Here is a 12,059-nt window from a genome sequence, read left to right on the forward strand (position 1 = left end):
GAAATATTGAAGTAGTAATAAAAGCGCCTTTTTTAAGGAAGGAATTGATTCAGAAATACATTTATAAATAATAGGTAGAAGAATGAATAACGATGGTTGTCTTGGAATAATGATAGGTAATCTGTATGCAGGAAAATTGATGTTTGACATTAATCCTAGGATTGTATACAATCTAGTAGACCAAGATTTTAGTAGAGTCTTAACCCTTCATCAAGATTTCAAAAGAAAAGATCTAATGAAAGAAGGTAATAGACCATATTCTATAACTTATAGAATAGTTTATGCCCTTTCGAATACGCATCATTCAGATTTGTTTCTTACGAAAGAGTATTTTGAGATTCCTAGAATTTTCAAGGAATTCGCCAAGGTAATGACATCAGATCCTATTAGGATACTCAGAATAGTTGGTGTTGATATCATCATAAAAGATCACCCAGTTTTAGATAAAACACTTAGCTCTAGAACTGAGTTTAGTAGTTGAATGTCCTTTTCGGAACATAGAATTGCAGGCTATAAAGGACAGAAGAAAGAGTTATTAAAAGCTATGGATGCCTTGAAGGATGGAATGAAATACAAGTTATATTTGACATCACTAAGAAAAAGAATTTTTTCCCTTGTGATGATTTATATCATCTGCAGCAACCAGTTGTTGGAAAATGTGAAGGCATGTTAGAAATAGCAGGCCATGAAATTTTAGTTGCAGGTGTTGCAGGATGAGTAAACGGGAGTATGACTTTGGGGTTAAGTTTCATTGAAGATCATAAACCATGGTGACGAAAAGGTAACGGAATGGAATTCAGTCTTGATGGTGTTACCATAAGGATTGAATGACGTGCCCCTTTTCTATATACATATCTGTTAGTATGTTGTATGATCAATATAAGACAGAGTATTTTGGAGCTTATATTGATTCAGGTTCAGGAATTTGCACAGCAAAACCTGGAGTTATTCCCAAGGAAGCAAGGAAAACCTTACCCGTTATTGCACGAAGGGATTTTTCACAAAAAATCCTGATACTCAATAAGGGAATACGAGAAGCCAAGATCATAACTGGAGGAGCATTTGGATCACCTTGGTTTAGGGTAAAAACACCTCATATTTACTTTCATGATACTGGTGTCAATATCTTGTTGGGTAACAATTTTATTCAAATATTTGCAAGATATATGCAGGATAATCAAAGGAATTTGTTAATCAAATATTTGTCGATACCTTCAGTCGGTTCATTGTGGAAAAAGTGCCTTGTGAGTGTAATCCTTTATTGAGATATTGGATCAGGCTACTCTGAGCCTGTTAATCACTATACTGTTGATTTAATTATTTCACTATTTCTTTCATTTGTTATTATCTTTTAAGTTGTATATTGGCCTATAATAATATTACGGAGTTTCGTAATCCTATTTTTGTATTAGATAGGATTTTTTGATGATTTCCGCTCTACACTACTCAAACTAAATTTATGCTCTACACTACATCCCAAGAATAATTTTTTTTAAAAAAATAATTATCAATGGATTTATTGCATCTCTTATGGTACCTGCACGGTGTAGATTTTGACATCTTAATTATGATTAGTATTTGTATTATCTTTTTACGACAACTTTGCAATAATTAATGATTCTTTTCCTATTTCGTAAATACTAAATACAGTAATTTGGACAAAGCCTTACTCATGATTCATTTGAATTGTTATTTAGTAAGTGGATAGGGATAGGGGTGAAGTTATGAATGGCTTGATTTGTTCCACATTGTGTGTACGTACGTATGTATAAATACCCCCCTACACATCCAATGTTTCTTCATTTTTCAAACAATTGTCTAGGTAATTTCTTTCACATCAATGAAACTTTTTCGTGATTCTCTCTAGAGCCCAAAAATGTTTGAAGTTTTTCTTCAAACAAATCCTTTTCAAGAAGAGCAGTTCAACCAAGAATTGAGAAGAGCTTGTCACTCTATGATAGATAGATATTCTAAAGTAGTAGATTGTATTTGGTACATGTTTTGTTTGTTTTGTTTCAGAGTATTCTAACATGGGCCCCTTTTTCTTTTTTAATTTGTATGATGAAATTGACAGGTGTTAAAAAAAGTAAATGTAATTACCTAGAATCTCGATCTCCGCCTAGAAGCTAACACAATCTAGCACGACGAACTTTTCAGTTCGGGGCATGATGAACAAGCACCATGGGAAGGATAAGGTGGTGGTAGTATTAGGTGCCACTGGCATAGGCAAATCGCGCCTGGCACTAGACCTGGCCACCCATTTCGAGGCAGAGGTCATCAACTCGGACAAAATTGAGGTCTACAAGGGCCTAGACATAGTAACCAATAAGGTGAGCAATGAGGAATGTTGCGGCGCGCCACACCATTTGCTCGGAATCATTGATCCCGAGGTGCATGATTTTGTGCATCATGCATTGCTGGCTGCTGATGCCATCGTACAAAAGAATCGGTTGCCAATCATTGCTGGAGGGTCTAATTCCTTCATATAGGCATTTGTTAGTGACGACACTGAATTTCCCTCCAAGTACGCGTGTTGCTTTCTCTGAATGGATGTGGCGATCCCAGTCTTGCATTCATACGTGTCGAAAAGGGTTGATCAGATGGTGGATAGCGGGTTGGTGGAGGAGGGTAAGGTATTTTTTGACCCAAAAATTCGTGACTATGATTATGGGATTAGGAGTGCCATTAGGATCCCCGAGATGGATGTGTTCTTCAGGAGTGACGGTATTGTCGATGGTGCAACTTGGGCTATGCTTCTTAAGGCAGCTATTAATGAAATTAAGATGAACACTTGCAAATTAGCTTGCTGTCAAGTTGAACAAATTTTGAGGATGAGGGAGGAATTCCGGTGGCAGATCCATCGGTTGAACGCCACAGAGGTATTCCTTCGATGTGGTGGAGATAGCAATGAAGCATGGGAGAAATTGGTGCTGGAGCCTAGTACGAAAATTGTGGCTCGTTTCATTTGCAAAGAAAACATAGATCTGAAACCGACTGCATACGAACAATTAGTATGATCAATTATGTACCTTCATGCATATGAACAATTACTATGATCAGAAAAATTTTGTAGTCCTACTGATATACTGAGTTAAAATTCATGGCAGTACAATTAGTGTGAAAGCATTAATATTCAATGCTTTGATTAGCGAAATACATATGTAATCCAATTTATACCAAATTAAACTCATGTCCGTGTGATTAGCATTATAAAGAAGAAATATTTATAATCCTATTTGCATCTGGTTAAAACTTGTCGAACCATTTAGTGCGATCAACAAAAGATGTAATCCCTACTCACACTAAATTAAGAACACTTCCGTATGAGTATGATCAAAGAAGGATGTAATCCGTAGTCAAACTAAATTAATACTTACTTCAATTAATGTTTCTACATATGTACGAACAAAATTTATTATCTCTACTTATACCAATTAAACTAGTGTTCGAGCAGTTAGTGTGATCATTTAAATATTAAATCCTATTTATTTGTATCGGTATAAAAATACATTTTTTGTCTTGTAATTTATGAGGGGGTGCAATTTTTTGTCCTACGCAAATTATGAAATTAGTTTTTACAAGTCCAAAATTGTGAAAATTATAGAATTAATAGAATTAAAATTACTAAAATAATTAGTGTTATCATTAAAATATAATTAAAAATACTATGGGCATGTAGGTGGATATATATGTACACATATATATCCGGAGTTCTTGAATAATGTTGAAAATTAATTCAAATTATTCGCTATTACATTTGAGGTTGATAATTAAATGTGTAATACGAATATATTGGTATAAGACGAGTAACACGAATTGTGATCGCATGTTAACATTTATGATATCTATAGAAGCATATTAATCATCGCTATATTCTTGAATATGAACGAGGAATAAGATGTGTGATTAATTCTTGTAGCATTTATCTAAGTTAATAAAACTCATATATGTACATTTATGGTGCTTCCATCAACGAAATATTTAGTCCTAGTTACCAAATTAAATTTTGTTTATAGAATTATTTTGAAATATAATCCTACTCATATTAATCTAAAGCTTATGTCAGTACAATTAATATGATCCAGAATAGTTCCAAATTATCTTAATTGTATATGTGAATATATTAATGATATTTATATCAATAAAGTATAATATAGTCTTGTGCGAGCCTATTTATACCAAGTAAAAATTCATGTTCCGTGTATTTATTATGATCATCAAGTGAAAAATCGTGTACATGCAATTACTTTGGTCTACCAAAGAAGTTATTATGTTGATCCAGTCTAAAACCAATGTCTGTATAATTAGTGTACAAGCATTATGTGATGCTTTTACTAACAATATATATATGTACCTTCTTGCGTATGAACAATTAGTATGATCAACAAAATTATGTAGTCCTACTGATATACTGAGTTAAAATTCATGGTCATACAATTAATATGAAAGCATGAATATTCAACGCTTTGATTAACGAAATATATATGTAATCCTATTTATACATATTAAAACTCATGTCCATGCTATTAGCATGATCTACAAAAAATATATTTAATCCTATTTGCAGCTAGTTAAAACTTGCCGATATATTTAGTACGATGAACAAAAGATGTAAGCCCTACTTGGTATAATTGGTAGCCAAATGACTGATTAAAATGCTGACCTTGGCAGCCCAATTACCTGACCCACTTGGCAGCCCACACCCGACCCGTTAACCCGACCCATCCTATCTAACTACTTTATAACATTCATAAACCTTAATCTTCGTTTCCCTCCTCTCTGTTTTTTCTGCACCGTCTACTTCCTCTCCTCTCCAAATCCTCTCTGTGATTTTCTGCTTTCTCTTCTACGATAGCCATGGCCACTTTCCTAAACCAATCTAATGGTTTTAGGAAAGCCACCAAGGTTTTCCTTATCTACCACTGTTTTCACTCCTTTAAATAGGGGATTCTCCCTTTCGGCTAAAACATGAATCAGGCTGTTTATCTCCTTCACCATTCACCAAAGTTCTTTGTGAAATATTGAGTTTGGGTCTTTGTGACCGTGTGATACTGAAATCTAAGTCATCGGAGTTGTGGTCAGGTTCTTGGTATGTGGAGTTACCTTGAGTCAGTTCATTGTGGAAATGGTGCCTTGTGACCGTATTCCTTTACCGAGATATTGGATCTGGCTACTCTAAGCCTGTTACTCACTATACTGTTGATTTAATTATTTCATTATCTCTTGCATTTGTTATTATCATTTAAGTTGTATATTGGCTTGTAACAATCTTAAGGAGTTTCGTACTCCCATTTTTGTAATAGTTGGATAGGATTTTTTGGTGATTTCCGCTCTACACTACTCAAGCTAAATTTATAGTCACTTCCATATGAGTATGATCAAGGAAGGAGGTAATCCGTACTCAAACTAAATTTGTACTTACTTCCATATGATGCTTCTACATATGTAGGAATAGAATGTATAATTTTGATAATTTTAGTAGTTTATACTAACTGCTCGAACACTAGTTTTATTGGAGTAGAGATAATAAATTTTGTTGATATATATGTAGAAGTCTCATATGGAAGTAAGTATTAATTTAGTTTGAGTACGGATTACATCCTTCGTTGATCATACTGATATAGAAGTGAGTATTAATTTACTTTGAGTAGGGATTACATCTTTTATTGATCGTAATAAATGTATCGGCAAGTTTTAACTCGATGTAAATAGGATTATATAAATTTATTGTTGATGTGCGTAGGGATAAATTAAATCAAATTATTCGCGATTGCATTTGAGATTGATGAATAAATGTATAACGCAAATATATTAATATGAGACGACTAACACAAATTGTGATCGCATTTTAACGTTTATGATATTTATAAAAGCGTATTAATCATGGCTATATTCTTGAACATTAACGAGGAATAAGTTGTGTGATTAATTCCTGCAACTTATAATGAAGAATTGATGTAAAGTAATTCAGAAAACTAATTTACTACTGCATACAAAAGCGTTATTACAAAACTAAAACAAAATAAAATATGATAAATGGATGCAATCAGTATCATCAATGGATGTATACTGCAACTTAATTACTTTCATATTAATCTTGGACCACAAAATGTCCAAATACATGAATCAATTGCATATAGTACCAATTACAAGAACAGTATAATTAACATTCAGAATTTGCTCCATTTAAATTTCAGTAAATATAAATAAGAGATAAAATCTGTAGACCACATTTATTAACGTTCAATTAGTATAGATTTTTTCATTATAATATATGTTTTCACATATATAGTTGGTTGACGAATTAATGAGAATACTTTTTCGGATTCAAAATTCAATTTTGTAAACTCACTCGACTTTACTCAAAAGCAAATCCTACGTAAGATATGGATAATCACTAAGTACTTCGTCATTATCTTTTAACTTCTCATAATTTTTTTCTCATTCGATATGGAAGTGAGTATTAATTTACTTTGAGTAGGGATTACATCTTTTGTTGATCGTAATAAATGTATAGGCAAGTTTTAACTCGATGCAAATAGGATTATATATATTTATTGTTGATGTGCATAGGGATAAATTAAATCAAATTGTCCGCGATTGCATTTGAGATTGATGAATAAATGTATAACGCGAATATATTAATATGAGACGACTAACACAAATTGTGATCGCATGTTAACGTTTATGATATTTATAAAAGCGTATTAATCATTGCTATATTCTTGAATATTAACGAGGAATAAGTTGTGTGATTAATTCCTGCAACTTATAATGAAGAATTCATGTAAAATAATTCAGGAAACTAATTTACTACTGCATACAAAAGCGTTATTTCAAAACTAAAACAAAACAAAATATGATAAATGGATGCAATCAGTATCATAAACGGATGTATACTGCAACTTAATTACTTTAATATTAATCTTGGACCACAAAATGTCCAAATACATGAATCAATTGCATATAGTAACAATTACAAGAACAGTATAATTAACATTCAGAATTTGCTCGATTTAAATTTCAGTAAATATAAATAAGAGATAAAATCTGTAGACCACATCTATTAACGTTTCAATTAATCTATAGATTTGGTTGACGAATTAATGAGAATACTTTTTCGGATTCAAAATTCAATTTTGTAAACTCACTCGATTTTACTCAAAAGCAAATCCTACGTAAGATATGGATGATCACTAAGTACTTCGTCATTATCTTTTAACTTGTCATAATTTTTTTCTCATTTGATATAGTAAAATTACTCATTATACATCCCAAGAATAATCTTTTCACAAAAAATAATTATCGATGAATTTATTGCATCTCTTATGGTACCTGCACGGTGTAGATTTTGGCATCTTAATTATGATTAGTATTTGTATTATCTTTTTACGACAGCTTCGCAATAATTAATGATTCTTTTCCTATTTCATAAATACAATAAAAAATTTAGTAATTTGGACAGAGCCTTGCTCATGATTTATTTGAATTGTTATATAGTAAGTGGATAGGGATAGGGATGAAGTTATGAATGGCTTGATTTGTTCCATATTGTTTGTACGCATGTATGATCAATTATGTAACTTCGTGCGTATAAACAATATGTATGAGCAGAAAAATTTTGTAGTCCTACTGATATACTGAGTTAAAATTCATGGCGGTACAATAAGTGCTAAAGCATTAATATTCAATGCTTTGATCAGTGAAATATATATGTAATCCAATTTATACCAATTCATACTCATGTCCGTGTGATTAGCATTATCACCGAGAAATATATAAAATCCTATTTGCATATAGTTAAAACTTGCCGAATCATTTAGTACGATCAACAAAAGATGTAACCCCTAGTCAAACTAAATTAATACTCACTCCCATATGAGTATGATCAACAAAGGATGTAATCCGTAATCAAACTAAATTAATACTTACTTCAATATGATGCTTCTACATACGTACGAATAAAATTTATTATCTCTACATATACCAATTAAACTAGTGTTCGAGCAGTTAGTGTGATCGTTTAAATGTTAAATCCTACTTATTTGTATAGGTATAAAAATACAGTTTCTGTCTTGTAATTTTTTAGGGGGTATCATTTTTTGTGCTACACAAATTATGAAAATTAGTTTTTACAAGACTAAAATTGTCAAAATCATATTACTAAAATAATTAGTGTAATCAATAAAATATAAATCAAAATACAATGGGTCTGTACGTGGATATATATGTACACATATGTATCCGGAGTTCTTGAATAAAGTTGAAAATTAAATCAAATTATTCGTGATTGGATTTGAGGTTGATGAATAAATGTGTATATGAATATATCAGTATAAGATGACTAACACGAATTGTGATTGCATGTTAACATTTATGATATCTATAGAAACGTATTAATCATCGCTATATTCTTGAATACGAACGAGGAATAAGATGTGTGATTAATTCTTGTAACATTTACCTAAGTTAATAAAACTCATATATGTACATTTATGGTGCTTCCATCAACGAAATATTTAGTCCTAGTTAGCAAATTAAACTTTGTTTATAAAATTATTTTGAAATACAATCCTACTCATATCAATTTAAAGCTTATGTCAGTACAATCAATATGATCATGAATAGTTCCAAATTATCTTAATTATAAATGTGAATATATTAATGATGTTTGTATCAATAAAGTATAATATAGTCTTGTGCGATCTTATTTATACCAAGTAAAAATACATGTTCCCTGTATTTATTATGATAATCAAGTGTAAAATCGTGTACTCGCAATTACTGTGCTCTAGCAAAGAAGTTATTATGCTGATCCTGTCTAAACACCAATGTCCATACAATTAGGGTAGAGGAATGATGTGATGGGTTTACTAACAAATTATATGTATACCTTCCTCCATATGAACAATTAGTATGATCAACAAAATTATGTAGTCCTACTGATATACAGAGTTAAAATTTATGGCGGTACAATTAGTTTGAAAGCATGAATATTCATTGCTTTGATCAACGAAATATATATTTAATACAATTTATTCCAATTAAAACTCATGTCCGTGCGATTATCGTGATCAACAAAAAATATATATAATCCTATTTGCAACTAGTTAAAACTTGTTGATACATTTAGTATGATCAACAAAAGATGTAACCCTACTTGTTAAAATTTGTAGCCCAATGACTTCTTAAAATGCCAACCATGTCAGCCCAATTAGCTGACCCACTTGGCAGCCCATAACCGACCCGGTAACCCGACTTATCCTATCTACATAATTATATAAAATCCTTAACCCTAAATCTCACTTTCCATCTTCTCTGCTTCTTCTGCATCGTCTACTTCCTCTCCTCTCCAAATCCTCTCTGTGATTTTCTTCCTTCTTTTCCGCGTAAGCCATGGCCACTTTCCTAGACCAATCTAATGGTTTTAGGAGCCACCAAGGTTTTCCTCATCTACCACAGTTTTCAACCCTTTAAATAGGTGATTCTCCCTTTCGGCTAAAACATGAATCAAGTTGTTTTGTCCTTCACCATTCACAAAAGTTCTTTGTGAAATATTGAATTGGGGTCTTTGTGACCGTGTGATACTGAGATCTGAGTGATCAGAGTTGTAGTCGGTTTCTTTATTTGTGGAGTTACCTTGAGTCAGTTCATAGTGGAAACGGTGCCTTGTGACCATATTCCTTTATCGAGATATTGGATCTGGCTACTCTGAGCCTGTTAATCACTATACTTTTGATTTAATTATTTCCTTATATCTTTTATTTGTTATTATCATTTAAGTTGTATATTGGCCTGTAATAATCTTAAGGAATTTCGTACTCCAATTTTTGTAATTTTTGGATAGTGTTTTCTAGTGATTTCCACTCTACACTACTCAAACTAAATTAATACTCACTTCCATATGAGTATGATCAACAAAGGAGGTAATCCGTACACAAACTAAATTTATAATTACTTCCATATGATGTTTCAACATATGTAGGAACAAAATTTATAATTTGATAATTTTAGTAATTTATACTAACCGCTCGAACACTATTTTAATTGGTATAATTAGAGATAATAAATTTTGTTCGTATATATGTAGAAGAATCATATGGAAGTATGTATTAATTTAGTTTGAGTACGGATTACATCCTTCGTTGATCATACTCATATCGAAGTGAATATTAATTTAGTTTGTGTAGGGATTACATCTTTTGTTGATCGTACTAAATGTATCGGCAAGTTTTAACTAGTCACAAATAGGATTATATGTATTACTTGTTGATCTGCATAGGGATAAATTACATCAAATTTTTCGCGATTGCATTTGAGATTGATGAATAAATGTATAATGCGAATATATTATTATAAGACGACTAACATGAATTTTGATCGCATGAAAACGTTTATGATATCTATAAAAGCGTATTAATAATTGCAATATTCTTGTATATTAACGAGGAATAAGTTGTGTAATTAATTCCTGCAACATATAATAAAGAATTCATGAAGAATAATTCAGGAAACTAATTTACTACTGTTAGTATTATTTGGCACAAATCCGAAGCCCACAACCCAAGCCCACTATCACTTGGGAGGCCCTCTACCTGGTACCCGACCCACCGCCCAGAACCTGACCCGACTCGACTTGATATATAAGTCCCTCTTCTCTAAACCCTAATCAGCCTTCTCTCTTTCTCCCTACTTCCGCCGCTTCCTCTCTTCTCCCTCTCACACTCGACCATGGCAGTAGCAACCGCTCACCGGCGGTTTCCAAGAGCCAACCGATGGCTCTTCTGGAAACCGCCTAACGGTCCGGTACTCCGGCCGTTACTTCAACCCTTTAAATAGGAAGCCTATTTCCTTCTGTTGCGAGTGGCTTCGCGCGAGAGAAATCTGTTTTCTTCCTCTTCCCGTCCACTGAAATATTTCTGTGTGTTCCCTAACTTGAGTAGAGAGTTGTGGTGGTCAGTTCATTGTGAGTAAAAGATCTGTGTGGTTTGAGTTGGTGTTTTGGGTACTGCCGGTGTTGGTGCAACCGTGATGTTTGCTGGTTTGTTGGGTCCGGTATTTTGTGACCGTGTCCCTCGGAATATTGGATCTGGCTCTATCTCCTGAGCCATAATCAAACAGGTTTTGGTTTCCTTTTATTCTGTTGTAACTGTTCGATATCTCTGTAATATTTGTTCATATTCGGTCTGTAAATTCTTAAGGGGTTTCGTACTCCATTTCAAGTGTAATAGTTGGATAGGTTCTGTGTTAAAGCAATACCACTGGAAGGTTATCCCTACAACTACTGCATACAAAAGCATTATTACAAAACTAAAACAAAACAAAATATAATAAATGGATGCAATCAGTTTCATCAACGGATGGATACTGCAACTTAATTACTTTCATATTAATCTTGAACCACAAGATGTCCCAATTTTATATAGTAACAATTACAAGAAAAGTGTAATTAACATTCAAAATTTGCCCCATTTAAATTTCAGTAAATCTTAATAAGAGATAAAATCTGTAGACCACATTTGTTAACGTTCAATTAACATAGATTTTGTCATTATAATATATGTTTTCACATATATATAGTATGTTGACGAATTAATGAGAATACTTTTCCGGATTCAAAATTCAATTCTGTAAACTCACTCGACTTTACTCAAAAGCAAATCCGACGTAAGATATGGATAATCACTAAGTACTTCGTCATTATCTTTTAATTTCTCATAATTTTTTTCTCATTCAGTATAGTAAAATTACTCATTTTACATCCCAAGAATAATTTTTTTACAAAAAATAATTATCGATGAATTTATTGCATCTCTTATGGTACCTGCACGGTATAGATTTTGGCATCTTAATTGTGATTAGTATTTGTATTATCTTTTTACGACAGCTTCGCAATAATTAATGATTCTTTTCCTATTTCATAAATACAGTAAAAAATACAGTAATTTGGACAGAGCCTTGCTCAAGATTTATTTGAATTGTTATATAATAAGTGGATAGGGATAGGGGTGAAGTTATGAATGGCTTGATTTGTTCTATATTGTTTGTACGTATCTATG

General features: G+C 32.3%; 1 pseudogene; it reads left to right on the forward strand.

The window, feature by feature from the left end:
- The first annotated feature begins 2,165 nt into the window (after window positions 1–2,165).
- LOC105179167 lies at window positions 2,166–3,017 on the forward strand (annotated as a pseudogene).
- Window positions 3,018–12,059: the final 9,042 nt, after the last annotated feature.

Source organism: Sesamum indicum, unplaced genomic scaffold (genome assembly GCF_000512975.1).
Source record: "Sesamum indicum cultivar Zhongzhi No. 13 unplaced genomic scaffold, S_indicum_v1.0 scaffold00125, whole genome shotgun sequence".
In the NCBI taxonomy this organism is placed as follows: Eukaryota; Viridiplantae; Streptophyta; class Magnoliopsida; order Lamiales; family Pedaliaceae; genus Sesamum; species Sesamum indicum.